The 21,368-nt window shown below is 43.0% G+C and overlaps 1 protein-coding gene across 22 annotated transcripts in view; it reads right to left on the bottom strand.

The window, feature by feature from the left end:
• Phldb2 (pleckstrin homology like domain family B member 2) overlaps positions 1 to 21,368 on the bottom strand; it is a 228,268-nt gene that overhangs the window by 87,811 nt on the left and 119,089 nt on the right. For 3 of the 22 annotated variants that reach the window (XM_076548917.1, XM_076548916.1, XM_076548900.1), the window contains exon 1: positions 12,493 to 12,650. The exons of 17 other annotated variants lie outside the window; for them this stretch is intronic. The gene's annotated coding sequence lies outside the window, so the exon portion shown is untranslated. Of the gene's footprint in view, positions 1 to 12,492; positions 12,651 to 12,831; positions 13,113 to 13,182; positions 13,485 to 21,368 lie in introns of those variants that run through there. 2 more of the 22 variants (XM_076548902.1, XM_076548901.1) reach the window with 2 other exon arrangements.

Consider the following 21,368-nt stretch of genomic DNA (forward strand, 5'->3'; position numbering starts at 1 on the left):
ATTCCTTCAAACTCCTCCTCCATGATCATGATTTTATATCCCAGGACAAAGGATAAAAAAAAAATGTGTTAGTAGACAATCTCTCTCTCTCTCTCTCTCTCTCTCTCTCTCTCTCTCTCTCTCTCTCTCTCTCTCTCCCTCTCTCTTTGGTTTTGAAGACAGTGTTTCTCTGTGTAGCCCTGATGTAGTGATACATTGTCTACCCTAATAAACCTGCCTGAGGATCAGAGGACAGAGCCAGTCACTAGATTAGACATAGAGCCAAGACAGTGGTGGCACACACCCTTAATCCTATCACTCAGGAGGCAGAGACCCATCTGGATCTCTATGAGTTCAAGGCCACACTGGGAACAGAGCCAGGTAGTGGTGGCACAAACCTTTAATCCCAGTACTAGGAAGCACACATCCCTTTAATCCCAGGAATTGACGGCAGGGTGGAGAATGGTATATAAGGGGTGAAGAAACAGGAACTAAAGCAGTTCAGCTGAGACCCTTTCAGATGAGGACTCAGAGGCTTTCAGTCTGAGAATTTGTGGAAACCGGACTGTCTGAGGAGTTGAAGAGGTGAGGTTGGCTGTGGCTTATTCTGCTTCTCTGATCTTTCAGCTTTCACCCTAGTATCTGGCTCTCGATTTTTATTAAAAGACCATCTAAGAGTTGAACAACACCCTGGCTGTCCTGGAACTCACTCTGTAAACTAGGCTGGCCTCAAACACAGAGGTTTGCCTGCCTCTGCCTCCTGAGTGCTGGGATTAGAGGCATGTGTCACCTCTGTCCTGCCTAGTACTCTTATTGTTCTGTTTTCTTCAACAAATGGATTCCAACCCTTCCCCTTTGTATCACATTCTTTGCTCAAGGATCTAACTGTTTGGGCAAAATAACTGTTAATCACTAGACTCACATAGGTAAGCTGATGATCTCCAAAGAAGAGGCTTCTTTGTCTCACAAAGATCCAAGAAAAGCAGTTCCAAGTGGGGGAGGGGGGTTATTTTTAATGAGTGAACAAAGATCTTGTTTTACTCTAGAAGACTGTACCTATTACAACAGACAGCTGCAAACCTTAGCATGTACACACATACACACAAGAACTCATTGTCCACATATCCACAGCAGCTTAAAATACACAAAGCCTTTGTTGTAACATGCAGAGATGATGCTTCTGAAGCCAGACTTGAAGCATCCTTAGGCATAGCCAATGTTTAGAAGAGTTGGGGCCACCAGGGGTCAGAATGCTCAGGTGACATCTCAGAACATTGACTACGGAGTTTCTTTCTTTTGCCTTAACTTTATCATTTTCTAAAGCCATCTAAAAGAAGAATGATCACTAAGGGAAGAGAAAAAGATCCCACCTGACTCTACAAGGAAGAGAAAGGCATGGAGAGATATGGGAGATGATGATAACACTGATTAGAGATAGAAAAAACCAGGCCCCAAGGGAAAAGGAAAGTTCAGTTCCTTCTAGTCACCAGAAAGGAGTCTAGCCTCAGGCTACCACTCCTTCCAGCTCCCTCTGGGTGCCTAGTTGTACTAAACGCTGTCATAAACACAGCAGATGGTGCCCTAAGTGTCTACCAGCATCACAGTCAAGAGCAAATGTCCGTACTTCAAGTAAGGCCCTTTCCCGGATCAGAAGCTAGTCTGGATTGTTGTCGTTTATCAATTCCTGGGAACGCTTGAGAGCTTAGAAGACCAAGTCAAAGGGCTGCAACGCCAGTTATGGGATTTTCTTTTTTTTTTTAAAGAGTTTTTGTGCTAGTCTCTTCAATAAAATGCTTGTCTGCAGGAACTTCACAACATTCTTTAGACTATCTGTGGAATTTGGCTGCTGTTCCCTGTGATAAGTCTTTGTAGTGGGGGAGGAGGGCAGAAAGCAGATTCAGCCTCAGAAAGGAGGGGGGGGGGTCACTGAAGTTCCCTCCCACTGGCAAAATGCCAAGTTTTACCTAAATTATCAAGACGGACGTTTCATTAATTAGACTCCCATGTGTGTTTAAACAGTTCTTAAAGAAGTTTTAGCAATATGTGGAAAGACAATATGCACTCAATGGGAACTGTATAATAAATTCAAGTTCAAGACTATTCAAATTAGAAGTATGTTGTCTTTCATTATAGAAATCACAAGGAACAAAGGAATGTTCTTTTGGTTGTTGCTGTTTGTGTGCGTCCAAGCAGGATGTGCTGGGGTGGTGCACATTCCACAAGCTGCTACTGCATGGGGAAGTCAGAGGACAACTTGGTAAAGGTTTCCCTGCTAAACAATCTTTCCCTGCTGAACAATCTTGCCCAAAAGAATGCTCTATTAAAAACACTAAAGACCACTTATGGCAGCACACACCTGTAATCCCAGCAAGGAAGGCTGAGGCAGGAGGGTCATAAATTGAAGGCCATCGGGGTCTACAGAGTGAGATATCTCAAAAACAATAGCAACAAAATCTCACCACAAAAATGCATTCACTTAATTCAAGAACACTGGAAGGTATGGGGGGAGGGGGAGGGAGGTCCAAAACAAAAATCATGTGTTCAGTCATAATGGAGGAAAAAAATCCAGTCATGAAAAGGAGCCATTCTAGGTTTAAGGACTCAAGAGACATACCAATGAAACACAATGGATGTGTATAGTTTGCATCCTACGTGCAGCAAAGCATCTGCTTGAAAAATGTCTGAGACAACCAGAATTTGAATGCTGACTGAGAATCAGATGCATTGCTTATTTTCAAAGCTACAATATGTCTTTTTTTTTTTTTTTAAATCAAGATTGCTTAGAGTTACAGTGCAAATTATATGTGGATGAAAACCTAGGTGTCTGGAACATGGTTTGTAACATTCCACACTCTGGGGGAAAATGGGGTCTCCAAATGAAACCAAATTAACAAATATGAACAATCTGGGCTCTAGGTGTCAGGTTCACCATAGTATATTTTTTGTTTTGTTTTTGTTTTTTTCAAGACAGGGTTTCTCGGTGCAATACCCCTGGCTGTACAGGAACTCAACTTTATAGACCCGGCTGGCCTCAAACTCACAAAGATCTCCTTGCCCCTTCCTCCAGAGTGCTGGGATTAAAGGTGTGCACCATCACACCCGATTCTCACTATAGTACACTTTTAATACGTGTTTTATGTTTTGTGTATATTTAAATTCTCTACAATAAATTTTTTTTCCAAAAAGATAAAAATAAAAAGGGTAAATAAAATAAAATATAAATAAATATAATGGAGCCAGAGTAATTAAAAATGAAATCTCTATACTGAAATAAATTATAATGGCTTACTCTATACAAAAGAAGAATGGGTCTCAGCAGCTTGCATGAATACTAGCTTATTATACTAAATCCAACTCTTTCAAAGATGATTTCTTTTTAAAGTATCCAGGAGAAATTTGAAAGCAAATGCATTGTCAAGATTATAAATAAGTAGGCCATTCTATTAAAGATACTTGCAAGATGATGCTAGATAGAATACCTAGATTCCAGCAACATCTGTGCCCAAATAAAAACCATTGCCACAAGCAGGAGGTGATGAATCAGAGGCAGGAGGATCTTAAGCTTGTTGTCAGCCTAGGCTCCATAGGGGAGCCTGGACTACATCATGAAAATGAAAACAGACAGGAGCTAGGGAGATTGTTCAGTTGGTATGGTAAAGTGCTTACTCTTCAGATCCCAGCATCCATGTGAAAGCTGGTCAGTGGTGTAATTCTGCATCCCGACTGATAGGGGTAGGGGATGAACACAGTGGGTTCCTGCAGCTCACTGTGCAGAAAACCTAGTTGAACAGATGAGTTCCAGCCAGGTTCAGTGGATCCAAAAGTAGAGAGCAATTTAAGATGATGTTGATCTTTATTTTCCACAGACAAGTACACACACAAACACATATGTTTGCCACACATACAATATATCACAAACAGCACACCACACACACAAAATATACGTTTTAAAAAACAATAATAAAATCCATTGCTTTAGATAATTAAAATGTACAAATATCCACAGAAACTGCCAAAAAGTTAGCCTATTTATGCTAAGAAAGGGGTTGATATGCTTTGTAGATTTTTAAATTCTCTTCCTTGGGCTGACAAGATGGTCCAGTGGATAATGGCACTCACTGGCAAGTCTAAGAACTTGCTCTCCAAGGCCGCAGGGTAGGAAGAGACCTCCTACATGTATGACATTACACTTGCATACCCTCCCCCAACTCCTCACCCAGAGAAATAAATAGGCATAATAAACCAATGAAATCCTGTTATTCCTTCTCAGAAGATGGGGCTCTTCTTTGGGTAGGAAGCCACAGACCCGTATTTTTAGGGTTTTTCAACTGAAACCCCAAACCGATTTCATCCAAGAGAAGGATTTCTAACATTTATCCAGATGAAATCAAACATCTCCAAAAGTTACGTCTTCCTGCTCATGGGTACAATTCATCCTGGGTTTAGGTGATTTTGGCCGAGTCCCCCATGAACCCAGACAAATCCTCCTCCATTGTGTGATCACCCTGGGAAGGTGACACTAGAGAGGTGGAGAGCCCTGGGGTGTTAACTGGAGAGAGAGGCCATCACTGTGTACAGGCTGTACTCTTGCCCTCCAGTCTGATCCCTTGCAATCGAAGCTACTTTCAAGAAAGCACATGAACCTCGGATGACATAGACATCCTACGACATACCTTGCCATGTCTATGGACTTCAACTGACAGTTGTATCCATGGCGACCTTCCCATCAAGCCTTTGTTGCCCCCAGCCCCAATGATTGAAATACACCCCCTTAAGAATAATATTTGATTTTTCCAAATAACATTCCCCAGACTAAAATTTACCCAATATTATGATCTGGTCAGAGAATAAGTAGATTCTAGGAGAAGAAACAAATGGAAATCAGTGATGTCTTCCACAGTTGGAATGTTTTTAATGCCAACCTACCCCTGGGCTGAGAGATCAGATCTAAGGCTTGTTTTAAGCATGCTCACCAATGTTCTACCACTGAGCTACACTGCCACATGTTTTCCCTCAAGGACTGAGGTAGATGAGCTTTAGAAGGATGATTGTGTTCTTCTTAATAGTAGAGACGCATTTTGGGAAATACAAAAATAGTTGACTTCATCTCTGAGAACATCACACATACAGCCAGACCCACATCACAAGGGAATTTAATCTTATTTGACACCAGCATGCAAGAGGTCAGCTGAGCAAAATGTCACCCTATGGGCCAGTGACAGAGCTCAGTGGGTAAAAGTCCCTGCAGCCAAGTTGAAAAGAGAGAGCAGAGAACAGTTTCAGAGTTATTTCCTGGCTTCCGTATGCACACCATGACAAGCAGACACCCATACACCTCACCCTTCCCCAACCTCAACCCCCTTAGTTAATTTTTTTTCAGAAAAGAAAAATCACTGTGAGGCTCACAATGACACTACACAGCAAAAAGTTACACTGGTGATGTAATTTCGTCATTACTTTAACTGTTGACTATGCTGAGTAGATGTTGTAGGACACCCATTTTTTTCTCTTTTACAACCTGCCTTTAGACCCCTCACTGTAAGAAAGGGGGAAACCCTAACTCTATAAAGATCAGTAAACAATTGACTAAGTTCAATTTACTTTTAATCAGCGATGTTTTCTTCAAAACCTTTTATTTTTACGTGTGTGTGTGTGTGTGTGTGTGTGTGTGTGTGTGTGTGTGTGTGTGTGAGAGAGAGAGAGAGAGAGAGAGAGAGAGAGAGAGAGAGAGAGAGAGAGAGAAGGGAGTGGGGGGGGAGAGACTATCTAAGACACGTGGTGTGCACATGATTAAGAAAACCAGAAGAGGGTGTCAGAACCCCTGGAGCTGGAGTTAGGACAGATGTGAACCAGTTGCTATGGGTACTGGGATGTGGGTACTTGGTTGTCCAGAAAGTCGCCAAGTGTTCTTAACTGCTGAGCCATCTCTCCAGGCCCTCAATGCTGTTTTTTTTATAACTCTACCCAGAAGACCTAATAAAGGAAATGGTTACTTTCAGATGTTATTTTTATTATAATGGCTAATCCAGTACAAAGAACACTGGACAGCTTGCCAAGGACATGCACTCGAGCCAGGAGGTCGGTCCTCTTTCCGTGTCCACCAACTAAGAGGAATAATATAGGGACTGAGTCGTTCAGCTGTCCCCATCTTGTTGAAGCAGAGGTTTGCCAATGTTTGAAATGCTGAGAGTGAACTAGACATTCCTTGCGCCCCAAGGTTCTGTACTCCCAAAGGTTACTGGTTAAATCCCCCAGGAGTGCCTGTTACATAATGCAGGAAGTGGAAATGACCACAGAACACAGGCATGTTTTAGTGATAAGATAGCGGCTACCTAAGTGGGCAAAGCTTTCGCGGGCTCTGCTCCCCACAGCATGCCAAGGGCATGGGAAATCATCTCGGCACAACACGGTGAGTTCTGGTCAGAATTGTGTTAATGCAGTATAGCATAGAAGCTGATTCGGCATCGTACGCAAGGCACATTTTGTCTGCATTCCTATGTCTTGCAATTTCCTTAATAAATCTTAAGTTGTTTTTTAAAACCCACTTCAGCAATGATGCAAGCAGTGTGGCAGCCAGACACCTCTTTCCGACCCTTTTGAATACCTCTTGGCTGTTCACACTGGGGCTGAGTTGGTCAAAAGAATGAAGGAGCTGGTTTCCATCATTTTTATCTGCAGGTAACTTCCCCCATTTCGTTATTTGATAGGCTAATTCATCAATCACACTGCCAATCTGGAGAAGTCACTAGCAGTATGCAAATAATCATTCTAAGATGATAAACACCAGCTTGTACTGACCTGTACAGCAGTAGGTCTTAGAAAACGCTGACCCTGCTTATGGTAGCAATACTAAATACTGGCTTGTACAGATAAGGAAACACACTTCATCTAATAAAATCTACTGTGCACATTTCAGAAATAGTTCTTACATGTATTAAAGCCATCTATATAGTTTGGCCCATTATCTGGTGTTATATTTATCTTTTTTTTCCCCATGAAGCTTCTGAAGGCCTTGGCATTCCCACACCTCCATGTGATGATTTTTTCTCTCGGGTTTCTTTCCCTGACCACTGATTGCCAGAATGCTTTAAAAATCTTGCCTTTAAAGTTGATACAACACATAGCTGTTTTTCAGTGATGTGTAAGAAGCATCCCTAAATGTCATAGACATATCTATTTTGCAAATTAACCCCTGGAAGATTAATTTCCTGAATGAGACAGACACAAAATCTTGCTTAGTAAACTTTATGCTGAAGGGATTTGAAAATGTGAACTACCCTCTTTGGCTTTTTTTATTTTCAAAGGACAAGAGACACATTCTTCAAATCCTAGGAAATATTTTCCGCCATTTCTTGTTTTAATTATTAAAGTTTCCTATCCCTAGCGTGGCAGGATATCACTGCTGGGGAAGGAGGTAACAAGAATGACCGGATGGATGGGGAGAAGAAAAGGGTTGCTACCTCCCTCTAGTGAAGAGCCTGCAGGGGGCAGATCTCCAGAGAGTCTGTCCATTCAGAGTTATTCCTAAATGTTTCCATATGCTTCCCTTTGAGATGCACCTCTTGGCAAGTTGCCAACATAAGACCATGCCTTAAAAGTATGTGGCGCTCTCACCTCCCCCCCAGGGAAAGGCACCCCAAAACCTTTCCTGTATCAACCAAACCTCCCAGATATGAGGATCAGAAGGACCACTTAGCACCCAGGACTTGAATCCATAACCACGGGTCTAATGTCTAACCCTAGGAATGTAAACTAGTTAGTGGGTGTTACCATTTGTAGCTGAGAAGGCCATACTGGTACAACTTCTCTGATACCCCAAATCTCACTGAAGATAAGCAGGGCAGTTCATGCCTGTGATTTCAGTATCATAGGGAGTTTGAGGTAAGCCTGGGGTTCAAAGTAGGTTCCAAGCCAGTCTGAGCTACAGAATGAGCCCTTTCCCAGAAGCAAAGCAGCATACGACTAACAACAGATGAAAGAAACTCCTTGAGGTCATTTCATTCTAGAAATGGAGCCACTCAGTAATATCATACCTGTTAAATTCTAACAAGAAATTAACAACAGCCTTGTATTACTACCAGTTTCTTTATCACTAGGAAAACAGATGGAATAGTAGTAGAAACTATACGGTGCAAGGTATGATGTGAAGCAGAAGTCAGAAAGTTTCTTCTGTGGTGTCACAACCAATTCATGTGCAAGTCTTGGGCAATGGTTTCAGATAAGTAAATTCTGTCTTTTGAGAAAGAGTCTCACCCTGCCTAGCTCTGATCTAGTACTTGCTATATAACTCCAGTGATGTGAATGCAAATGGCCCCCATAGGCTCATACATATTGGTTCCCAGTTGATGAACTGCTAGGAATGATTAGGAAATGGAGCCTTGGTGAAGGAAGTGTGTGGCTGAGGGTGGACTTTGAGGTTTCAAAAGCCCATGCCAACCAAGCTTGGTCTCTCTCTCTCTCTCCCTCCCCCTCCCCCTCCCTCCCTCCCTCCCTCCCTCCCTCCCTCCCTCCCTCCCTCCCTCTCTCTCTCTCTCTCTCTCTCTCTGTCTCTCTCTCTCTCTCTCTGCCTTCTGCCTGTAGATCAGGATGTAAAGCTCTCACCTACTGCTCCAGTGCCATGCCTACCAGTTTCCCACCATGATGATGGACTAACCCCCTGAAACTGCAGGCAAGCCCCCTAATTAAATGCTTTCTTTTATAACAGTAGTTGTGGTCATGGCATCTCTTCACAATAATGGAACAGTAACTAAGACAATAAGCCAGGCTGGCCTTGAACTCAAAGCAAGCCTCCTACCTCCGCCTCTTTAATCCTGAGATTACAGGTGGGAACCTACCAAGCTGCAAATAAGACCTTAAGTGTTTTGTTTGTTTGTTTGTGATAGGGTCTGTTTTGGCCCAGGCTACCTTTAAGCTTGCTATGTTCAGGTATGACCCTGAACTCCTGATCCTCTGGCTTCTACCACCAGATATGACTATAATTACCACCACCCCTGCTTCTATCTGGGAACCAAACCTAGGGCTTCATGCCTGCTAGGCAAGCATATTACCAACTGAGCTACATGCCAGCCTGGTAAGATTTCTAAGGTTCCTTTTACTCCAGGAATTATTTTGCCCAACTTGCCCCAAATAGTCAAGCTTGAATCGTCTTCAGATTTCTAATCTGAGTTTGATGTAATTGAATGCACTGTATATACCCACTCATCAGTTTATGGATCTCTCCCACCTACCCACCCACTCACCAACTACTCCAAAGCTAGCTCATTTCCATAGATGCCAGGCATCTTTTTCCCTTCATGCTCAGGAGGCTTCTCCCTCTCCCTTCTGTCTAAGATAACCCTATCCATTCATGTGCTCTGATCCTAATACATAGAGCAGAGAGCAAAGGAGGGAAACCTCAGATGCTCTGTTTTGTACCTGCATTCAAAGGCAGCATCTGCTATGTCTGTGGGACCATCTGTTGCTCACTTTGACACAGAAAAGATAGTGCAGGCCTCAGAAGTGGTGTCACAGGTCACACACACCCAGGCATATGCTCCATAGTCACCAAGGCTTACATCACTGCCCTCATCCAGGAATACATTTTCTCGTGAGGAATGGTATTGCTAAACTCTCACAAAGGGTCAAGTCCACGTTTTGGGGTTTTTGTTTTGTTTTGTTTTTGGGTTTTTTTTGTTTTGTTTTTGTTTTTTTAGTTTGTTATTGTTTCTTTATTTTTAAATCTGGCTTGCCTAAATATCAATTATTAAATTCTCTAATCGCAGGTTCTAACTAGAGCTGTGTCTTCCCCTCACTCAAGGTCTTACCAGCCTTTTAAATGCATATCACCTATGAAATGAGAACTGAACTTAGTGACACCCAGGTCCCTTGTGCTCCAACTCAACTTTAAGCCAATTCAAAAGCATCAAGAAAACCTAGCAAGTTCCTTCATCCCTACAGTGTATTAAGGCTCTTAATGCCGGGGACAGGAGGAGTCACTGCAGGTGTAAAGGCTTTGAGGACATGGTCTGTGTTGAGCAACAAGTGTTAAGTAAATTTTGTGAGGATCCAAATTAAATTAAATCCCTAATTTGCTAACATCTGGCTGACCCAGGGAAATGCTCTAGAATAGGGCTTGGGCCGGATAGTTCTCTGTGTGTTCTAGACATTGCAGGATATTTAATGGCATCCCAGATCTCTATTCACTGCACTGATTGCATTTTCCTACCCTCTGCTGTGATAACCAAAATACACTATGCCAGTATTCCCTTCGGACTGGATGCCACCTCCTCCTCCTGAGAACTACTGCTAAAATACATTACAGGGCTGTAAGACAGAAGACATCACTTAGAAGATGCTTGTGTTTCAAATGGCTGGCATCCCCACATCTAATCATTACTATTGAGAGATTTAGTGACACATTATAAAGCATAAGTGTTCTTGGAAAATGTATAAAGGCTCCTGTCTTTCCCTGTCACCTGTGGGACTACATCTCTGCCAGTGGCTGAAATGTAGCATCCTGTAAGATCAACTACCATAACCACAACCCTAACCATAATAAAAATTATGCAAAACTAATCAAGAGTCCTGACGAGATTTCTTCATTATACTCCACAACCCATCATGCTTAGAGCCTTCAATGCTGACAGAAGTAGTGAAAAGCAGAGTTTGATCAAATCAACTTTGGCTTTTTCTTCCCTCTCCTGGGAATGCAGCTAGTGGTCAACTTTGGCCAGAGTTGTTGGAGAGATGAGTTAAATCTTCACTCACCTTCTTATCTAGCTTTTCTGGCTTGCCCCAAAAGTAACCAGCAGACATCTCTGTAGTCATTCTTACCCCCAAAGAACAGCAGCTGCCAGCTGCAGGGAATCGGATTGAAGCCTGAAAATTGACTTCCATGATGACTGCTCTTAACCAAACATCTCATTTGACCGTTGGGGAGAGAGCTAGGATTTGCAAACTTCCCTGCCTCAGGAGTAAAAGCTACATTAGCTAAAAGCAAAAACTCAACTCTCTTCCCTTTTAAAGGCCTTTGTCAAGGTTGGGAGACATTGTTCAGTTTCTTAATTATATGTAATGTTTAAATCCCACAATAAATTTACCAGGAAAAAAATAAATAAAAACCTTTTAAACAACTAAGTCAAGATGGGAAAAAGGAACCTCGAAAGTCACAACTGTTACTTTTCTGAGAATCCTAGCTCTTTATTCAAACAAATATTTACACAATTGAAGCCAATCGCACCAGGCATATTCTGTTAAAATAGTGGGCTACTCTAAAGGTTTATTTATCCCTCATCCAACTACTCTGTTGCTATCCTACCAGGAACAAAGAATCCAAGTGCTCCAAGGGCAAAAGTTTAACCCTATGGAACTGTGAACCATATTTGGAGCCTCCCAGCTAAATTCAGGCGTTTGAAGCCCAGAGGAGGAAAAAAAAAATCTCAAACGTCCAAATTAAGCTCACGTTGGAAGCTTAGTTAGAAGATCATAGTTGAAAATTTACATCTGTAACTTACACATGGAGGGAAATGTGGCTGGCAAATATTTATACTAACGGACTCCACATTTTATGTCTCTTCTAGACCCCTCACAGCTGCGACTAGCTATGACTAGCTGTGCGTCCTAGAACTCTTGAGATATTTCAGAACCACAAAAGGAAGACTTCCAGGGAAGAGGGCTGGGCCGGGCTAAAGAATTTCCAGCCCTAGCCTGTCCACATAAAAGGCTGCAGGAGTCTCCCCCTCTTTTAAGTGAGAAAGGTAAAAGAGGAACCGCTGGAAGAAGGTTGGACTTGTAAAGCTTTTTTTCAAACAGGAAATCCCAATCCGGGAAGGGACAGCCCGTCAGCCTTTTAATTTCCTGGCGGTGGCGGGAGTTGGTGAGGTCCTTGGTGCTTCAGTGCTGATAGCTAGGGCAAAGTTACTGAGCACACCACCAAGAACAGTTCAGCTGCTCCCTGCCGTGTAGGGAGCTAGTGAAACAGAGGGTCGAAATGATTCCAGGACTTGCAGCTGCCATCACTAAGGGCAAAGAGACTACCACACCATCTACGTTTAGGGAAACTATGGTTGGATCGCAATCAAAGGCTCCTGGTGAGAATCTCGGTCCGGAGGCTCACTCTGCCGCCTCACTCTGGAAACAAAGTACAGCTAGAAGCCTAATTCAGAAAGGTCCTCTAGGAGTCCCATAATCCTCAGGATCCAGCTGTGGACCTTCTCCTTCTCCGGGATCCAGATCTCTGCCTAAGCAATCTAGAGTTTCTGCGAAAGTTGCCTTCGGGACCCTTAATTAAATCCAGCCTTTTCGCCACAACCACTCTGGAACCGTCACCCTTACTGGGCACCCCTTCCCCACGAGCCCTCGTCCCCACATCGTCATGCACAATGAGGGACAGAGTACCCTAGGGTTGTACGGTTCGGGCTCTGCGGACCCCTGCCCGGGCTTTTGTCCCCACAGTCTGCAAGGGAAGCATTAAAAAAAAAAAAAAAAAAAAAAAAAAAAAAAAAAAAAAAATCTGCGCCCAGGGCGCCCACTCACCAGCTCATCTTTCTTTGAAGCCGCAGCTCTCTCCACTGGTCCCGCTGCCCTTGGCCTGGCCCTCGCCCCCTCCCTCCGTCCCTGGGGTCCTAGTCCGGGTCCCCGCAGCCGCCGCCGCCACAGCGTTGCAGCCAGCCAGTCCCTGCAGCCGCGGCTCGCGCACTCCAGGCGCCCCTCCCGGTGGGGGCGGCCACCGCCTCCTCTCCGCCCCCGACCTCCGCAGCGCGACCGGCGGCGACCAACTGGGCTGTGGGGGAGGCTGGGTCCCCAAGCAGCCGCCAGGGTGCGCAACGGCAACTCAGCCCTCTCCTCCAGGCCCCCTGTAACCCCCTTACTCACCTGGGGTGACGGGGCGACCCAGTGCCCGCGGCCACAGAAGGCAGGCGCCACGGCTTTGCTTTGTGCCCCACTCAGCAGCGCCCCTCGGGCCGCGATGGTGGGCTCCGCGAAGCTCGGTCCTGGTCCCGACCCCCTTCCGAAGCAGAGCAGAGGGTCCTCGGAGTTCCAGCTGGGAAGTCCGGGAGCCTTCCGGCTCCTAGGCAGCTAAGTTGTTGCTGCTTTTACTGGGGCTGGAGTGGCCTGGCTACTTGTCCCATCACCCGGCTCCACTTTCTCAAAGCTGGGCTCGCAGCAATGTAGTAGAAACCTTTGTGATTGGCTTATTTATTATTTATTTACTTACTTACTTACTTAAAGAAGGTGGAAATGAGGACGGGAGAACACACGTCCTCGGGTGGTGATTTCCTCCCCAGGATGAAGTTTCTACTCTGGGAAACTCCAGGTGACCGCACCTCTGCCTGACACTGTTCTCCCCGGGGCAGGTTTACCTGATGCGTCAGAAAAGCAGCTGTGCCAAAAGAGCAATGGAGCGGCCTGGAATCAGGGCAGGAGTCGGGACACTTTAAAACTCCGGGATACTGATTTCCTTGGAATGGTGTCTCATAAAATGGTTCTGTGTTTTCCATAGATCTAACATAACCAGTGAAAACTATACTAATGTGGACCTTTTTTCACCATTGCTTCCCCGGGAGGCTTCGAAATGGACTTGGGACACCCACAGTCCGTCTTGACATGCGCAAATGTAGCTCTTTGCAAAGTTCTGACCCAGTGGGGTTACAACGAGGAAAGACGACAACCCTGGGGGAACTCACAGCTTAAGGAAAGCCCAAGGACCGGCAAGCTCTTTAATTAGTAACTTTGTAGCCGGGGCAAGTTGTTTTAGCTACCAGCAAGGATGTCTCCGAGGCTGGAGCATAGCAACAGAGGTATCCGTGGTGCCGGTGCCGCGAGGCAGTTAGTCAGCCTCTGTTCATCCGTGCAAAATGCCTGGAGTGGGGGACACTCACTTAACAATATGCTTATTTAAAATGTTTCATCTGTGTAAGTAAAAGTCTGGCTTTTAAAATTAAATATATTTTACTATTTATATGTGTGTGTGTGTGTTTGTGTATGTATGCGCACGTGAACACAGGTAACCCAGGGGGCGAGGGGTGGGGTGCAGAAATGGTTGTGAGCCCTGTGGGTTTTGACAGCCATACTGAAATCCTCTACAAGAGCGGTACAGGTCTTAGCTGCTGACACAACCTCTCCAGCCCCCAAAGTTTGACTTCTGATTTCTCCAGAGAACCTCTCCGATACCAATGTTTTGTGTTTTAGAGTATTTTCCGCCCACCGCCCCGGGTAGGATTTACCCCCACAGTAATAAATTCACATAAGTTACACACTGTCCTTTCCCCTCAGCTCCATCCATTATCACATCTCAATAAAAATAAAGACACTCGACTCTGCTTGCTTTCCCGTTCACTTAGTGCTTAACTATAACAAAACACCTTTCAAGAATCAAGAAACGCTGTCTCCACTTTCTGCCCTCTCATTTACTCCAGGCAGAAGTTGCCTCTATTGTCTCCCTGTGAGCTTGAACCACACAACTGAAAGATTGCTCCTTCCCAGGTAGGGTGGCACAAGACAATAATCCCAGCACTTGAGAAGCTGATGCAAGGGGATCAAGGGTTCCAGATAAGCTTGGGCATCATAACAAGTTGGGACTGGCCTGAGATACGTAGTGAAGACCTAACTCAAAACACCAAAGGCTGACTAATGAAATCAATATGGCGGTTCCTCAGAAAATTGTGAATCCATCTACCATAAAATCCAGTGATACCACTCTTGGGCATATACTCAAGAGAACACTCCATCCTACCACAAGGACACTTGCTCAGCTATGTTCACTGCAGCTTTATTTATAATAGCCAGAAACTGGAAACAACCTAGATGCCCCTCAACCAATGAATGTATAAAGAAAATGTGGTACATTTACACAATGGAGTATTACTCAGCCATTAAAAAAAATGACATCATGAAATTTGCAGGCAAATGGAACTAGAAAAATAATCATCCTATTGACATCAAATTGTCAACACAGACACCAGGATGATCATTGTAAAGCATTAGGCAATACAATCTACTCCTTTGCTTACAATTCCAGTGTGACCCTATTCAGTGCAAGCAAAAGTCATGTGGTAGCCTAGAAGGACATTGCTGGCCTAGTCTTCTCTAACATTGCCTCCTGCTTCTCTCCCTCAGTTCTTGACACCTCGTCCTACTCACTATCCCTGAATTAGGTTCCTGGAGACTGTGCATCTGCCTCAGGACCTCTGAGCTAACTGCCTGTCTGTCCCAAGCTCCCCAACCCTTTCAACTCCACGACTCTGTGTAGCTTGGCCCCTCACTTCCTTTGCTCAAGTTTAACCATGCTGCTCATGCCTTCCCTGACCACCCTGCCTCAAGTTTAAGGTGAACTTTCCATACCGCTACATTTTCTCTATTTTGTCATTGTAATGTGTGATCTAATTGTGTCAGTCATCTTTCCATTATCTGAAATAGTAAACTCATAAAGAGAAAAGGTATATTTGGCCCACAGTTTTAGAGCTTTCAGCCCACAGTTGACTTGTTCTGTTGCTTTGGGTCTGTGCTGAGGCAACACATCCAAGTGGAAGACCAGAACTCTTTACCTCATTCCTAGGAAACAAGAGGGTAAAGCTGGCGGCTGCTATTACTGGCTCTTCAGTGACTTGTAGCTTCCATTTTCTTTTTTTTTTTTTAAAAAAAAAAAAAAACATTAAGACATGGTCTCACCATATCTCACTGGCTGGCCTAGGACTCACTGTGTAGAACAAGCTGACCTGAACTCAGAGATCTGCCTGCCTCTGCCTCCAGAGTCCTGGGATTAAAGGTGTGCACCACCACACTCCTGCACCACCACACTGGGCTTAAGGTTATACTTCTTAAATCTTCCATCTCCTCTCAACAGTATAGTAAGCTGGGGACAGAGCCTCCACCAAAACGGCTTTTGGGAAACACTCTTGATCTCTAGATATAAACTAGAGAAATCACAAAGTGTACTCCTAAATTACATTGGCACTGGAATGGAAATTCCAGACAGACAGAGATTTTTATCTGTTCCTCCCCTATCACTAACACACCTAGAATGTTGTCTGATGTAGAGTTCACATGCATGAATGAATGATGCCTTTGACCCAATGCTTATAGATGTTTGCTTGTCTGAAATATGGTAACCAATATATTTGACCTAGATAATTATTCTGCAAGGAATATATGCACTAACACAATATACACAAACAGATTATTTAAATTGCTAATATTTATGACCAAGAAAAACATCACTGATATTTATTAAAAACAACAATTACTGTATGGGTCATTCTTCTAAATACCTGGTGGTCTACAGAAGTTTAACCGTGCTACTGTGTTCACATTTTACGGGTGCAAAGGAGACACAGAGGAGTTACACTTGCCCAAGCATTTGGATTAGTAGAGGCAGAGTTTGAGTGTAGGCAGCAGAATTCCAGAGTGCTCACATCCTTAAATGCTACTGTACACCTCACCTCTTCTCTAGTATGAATACTATCAGAGGAATGTCTGCATAATGACTAATTTCTAATCAGTAGACAAAAACTAATGCTCGCTGTCATGCTGTCTCTGATGGTAACAACATTCCTCAAAGGACAAGGGGTCATTTTACTCATATTTATGTGACTCACACTCGAGGGCTTGGGAGACAGAGAAAGGGGCTATCAGAAAGCGCTTATTTGATGTGATTTTTTTTAAAGTCACAAAATGCAGCAGGGCTTCTCTGGATGAGTCAGTGTGATTTTCCTTCTGTTTTATAGTATCAGGGCAGCCTGAAGACGGAAGAGATCCACCCCGGAGGTACAAGTGGCAAATGAAATGAAATGTTGAAATGAGACCTTTAATGTCTTAACACATGCAATAGGGCCACTCAGTAAATAACTGCGACTCGCAGTAGTATCAGACTTATTTTTAGTCATGGTGTTTTAAAAACATCGATTAAATGATAGAAAGGCCTAAGCTCTTGCCTTTTACCTTCTCATTTTCTGGGTCCCGTTTCATTTGATATTTACTTATCTATTTTAAATGACTCAGGCTGGATGTGTCACTGGGACTGGTCTTAAACCTCTCATCCTCCCCCCTCCATCTTCTGAACGCTGGGGTTGCAGTCCCCATTGTACCCACTTTATGGAATGCTGGGGATTGAACCCGGGGCCTTTTGTATGCCAGGCAAGCATGTTACCAACTGAGCTACTCCACCTCACCCACTTCTGGGTTCTTTTGAGTAAAATCCCCTCTTTTATCACCAATCAGAGCTTTGTCTCCTAGTCTCTGCCCTTCCTAATCATCCTCTTAGGGTACTCTGCTGGAAACTGTACAACATTCCTTTCTTTATTGTTTACCTCTCTGGGACCAAACTGATTATAAAGCTTGTTCTTATTTGGCTGTGTTCTTCAACTTTTCAAGTGGAAAAAAGTAAAGTTTTGTCACACACACACACACACACACACACACACACACACAGGCACATAAACACATACACAACACTCTTCAACTTCTCAAGTGGGAAAAAGTAAAGTTTTGCCACACACACACACACACACACACACACACACACACACACACACCATACGACAGTTAAAATAATTCTGACAATAAAAGAACAGTTGAAGGTATCACCATTCCTGATTTTAAGCTGTTTAGAGAGCTATAGTAACAAAGACAGCATGATATTAGCATAAAAACAGACACACTGATCCATGAAATAGAATTGAAGACCTAGACATAAGTCCACACACCTTTGGATACCAGATTTTTAACAAAGACTCCAAAAATATACATTGGAGAAAAGACACCATCTTCAACATATGGTGCAGGTCAAACCAGATAGTTGCATGTAGAAGAATGCAAATAGATCTAATCTATCATCCCACACAAAAATCAACTACAAATAGATCAAAGTCCTCAACATGAGACCTGATAGCACAAATCTTATAGAAAAGAAAATAGGGAATGTGCTTACATTCGTCAACACAGAAAAGGACTTTGTGAACAGAACCCAATGGCACAGACATTAAGATCAATAATTAATAAATGGGACCTCATGGAACTGAAACACTTCTGTATAGCAAAGGATACCGTCTTTTTGTTGTTGTTTGTTTGTTTGTTTGTTTCATTTTTGTTTTTTGAGACAGGGTTTCTCTGTGTAGCTTTGAGTCTTTCCTGGAACTCACTTGGTAGCCCAGGCTGGCCTCAAACTCACAGAGATCCACCTGGCTCTGCCTCCCGAATGCTGGAATTAAAGGCGAGCGCTGCCACCACCACCCAGCGTTCAAGCAAAGAGGCAGTCTATAGAATAGGAAAAAAACCTTTACCAACTATACATCTGACAGAGAGTTAGTATGTAGACTATATGAAGAACTAAACAAACAAACAAACAAACTGAACATCAAGAAAACAAATAGCCCAATTTAAAAATGGGCTATGGATATAGAGAGCTTTTGAAAGATGAGGCACAAATGGCTGAGGAAAACTTAAAAAGTGTTCAATATCTTTAGCCATCTGGGAAACGAAAGTTAAAACTACTTGGAGATTTCATCATATTCCAGTCAGAATGGCCAAGGTCAATAAAACAAATAACAGCACGTGTTGCTGAAGATGCAAGAAAGGGGTGACATTTATTTGTTGTAGAATATTATTTTTAAGGTGGGTTACTTTTGTTTATGTTGTATTTTTTTAACTCTGTGTTAAAGCTGTGTTACTGTGCCTGTCTAAAACACACGATGGTCTAATAAAAAGCTGAATAGCCAATAGTGAGGCAGGAGAATGAATAGGCAGGGCTGGCAGGCAGAGAGAATATATAGAAGGAGAAATCTGAGAGAATTAGCCAGAGAAGGAGGAGGACATCAGGGGCCAGACACCCAGCTCCACAACCAGCAACAGAGAAACAAAGAAAGGTTTACAGGAATAGAAAAGGAAAAGCCCAGAGGCAAAAGGTAGATGGGCTAATTTAAGTTAAGAAAAGCTGGCAAGAAACAAGCCAAGCTAAGGCTGGGCATTCATAATTAAGAATAAGCCTCCGTGTATGATTTATTTGGGAGCTGGGTGGCAGGCCTCTCAAAAGAACAAAAACAAACAATGCTTATTTGTTCCTTATGGGAATGCAAACTGGTACATCCACTATGAAAGTCAATGTAGAAGTTCCTCAAAAAGCTGAAAGTTGATTTATCACAAGATCCAGCTATACCATTCTTGGGCATATACCAAAGGACTCTCCATCTTACTGCAGAGAAACTCGTTCATCCATGTTCATTGTTGTTCAATCCATAATAGCCAAAATTGAAAACAGCCTAGAATGTCCATCAGCTGATGTGTGGGTAATGAAAATGTAGTACCTTTACACAATAGGATAAGTTTGGTGTTGAGAACAATGAACTTATGAAATTTGAGGGAAATGAATGGAGCTAGAAACAATGATTCCCAGTGAGGGAACATGGGCCCAGAAGGAGAAGCGTTTGTTTTCTCTTCTGTGTGGATGTTAGCTTTCATGCTTTAGACATGCATGTTTTATTTAGAATATGCACAGATATTAGGTAAGGGATATTAGTAAGGGACCAGAGTGAGGGAGTGGTCTTCCAAAGAGGGGGAAAAGGAATATGAAGCTACAAAGGGATAGAGGGGAAATAAAACAGCAGGTTTAAATGGAGTGGGGAATGATAGAGAAAGGTAGAGGAGGGAATATGGGGGAGAATAACGAACACTGAAGCCTTGTTGGAAAGACTCCTATTGCAAAAACTTTCTAAAATACATATATAAAGGGATTTTATGTGGAGTTAATCATATAACAGGGAAGAAAATGCCCAACTAGATATCATACAAATAAATACCCCCAGTTCCTTCCTTTTGAGTTCTTGGCCATAGATTCCCCTGCCAAACTTTAAAGGCTATTGTCAGTACCATTGGTTATCCCCCACAGGCTGATGGTTAGACCCTACTGCTGAAGACACCACATCCTTAGGACATGGAACATGGAGAAACTGGGCTAGTGCTCTATAAGAGGCTTCACCCCTACTGACTGCTGTTCACAGAGCTGGAAGGTACTATACGGGCTACTGGTAGATAAAAGTCATCATCAGTGTCACCCAGCTACAGACCCTGTGAGCTGTAATAGCATCCTGCCTTCTAGAGATGCCATATTTTCCTCTTTTAAAAAAGCTGTCATCTATTTTCACAAGGGAATTGAAATCATTGCTAAGGAGAATTAAGCATGACTATTGTAACAGTGGGCACATCTTACATAATGGTGGTAATTTGTACCACATAAGAGTGGTGCAAATATTATGAGGGTAACTAACCATGTTGTTATTGGATTTAAGGTATTCTTCATGAGACAGAAACCATACTTGAGACAGTTAATGAAGCCAAAAATCTGAGGCTAGATATATTGGTCATGGATCTTAAGGGAAAACCTACTAATATTATTCTGCTAGATGAACATAGCACTAAAATGACTCCTAATGACATACTGCTATGCCTATAAATCATTGCATCACTCAATTATCATCAGAGAAGCTTATTCATGCAGTAGATGATAAGTAACACAAAGATCCACAACTGAAAAATGTAGGGAGAGTGATAGACTTTAGAGCACTCAGTCATGAATAGATTGTAAGAGCCAGAGGTGGTGGATGAATCCAGTAAACAGGGTCTTCCTGACACAACAGAGCTGATATACATATGAGCTCACAGAGACTGAGATAGCTCTCACAAGACCCACCTGAATTCAAGCCAAATGAAATCCCATCAGGGAGAATAAGGAGTGGGCACAATGTCCCACCCTTAGCCAAGCAGCTCTTTGCACTGGATAGCTGCTGAGAGGAAAAACCGATTTTCTTCAATGGAATGACAAATGGTATAGCAACAACACTCTAGCAAAGGCCCCATATCCAGGTGTCGGTGGCCAACATAAATTCAACTCGACGTCTTTTGTGTATTTTTTGCTTTTATTGTGGATTTTGTAGAGGAGGATCTAGGAGGAATTGAGGAAAGTGAAAGATTATAATCAAAATGGATTGTATGAAATTCTCAAAAAAAAAAAGAATTATATATGGGTTATTCCACTTGGAATTGATATTGTTGTTGTTGTTGACATAATCTCATGTAGTCTAGACTGTCTTCAAATTCATGATCCTCCTGCTTCAGCCTTCCAAAGCTGGTATTACAGACATATAAGCCACTTGGAAATGCTTGGAATAATTTTGCAATTGTTCCTTGTAATTTACAAAGACTGTTTGGACCTGATTGGAGTTTACAATGTACATATTGAATTAGTTTATCTCTTCCTTTCTCTGCAGTGAGAGCTACCAAATCTTTATAGCTCTTAATCGGCCTCCAACACTTGTAGCAACTATCTGCACTTCTGTCTCCTTCAATATTACAATATTACTCTCTACAGAATTGTGAAACTTTTCAGAATGCTGGAGAGAGGCAGCTGATTGGGAGGCAGG

This window comes from Peromyscus maniculatus, chromosome 12 (assembly GCF_049852395.1).
Source record: "Peromyscus maniculatus bairdii isolate BWxNUB_F1_BW_parent chromosome 12, HU_Pman_BW_mat_3.1, whole genome shotgun sequence".
Lineage (NCBI taxonomy): Eukaryota > Metazoa > Chordata > Mammalia > Rodentia > Cricetidae > Peromyscus > Peromyscus maniculatus.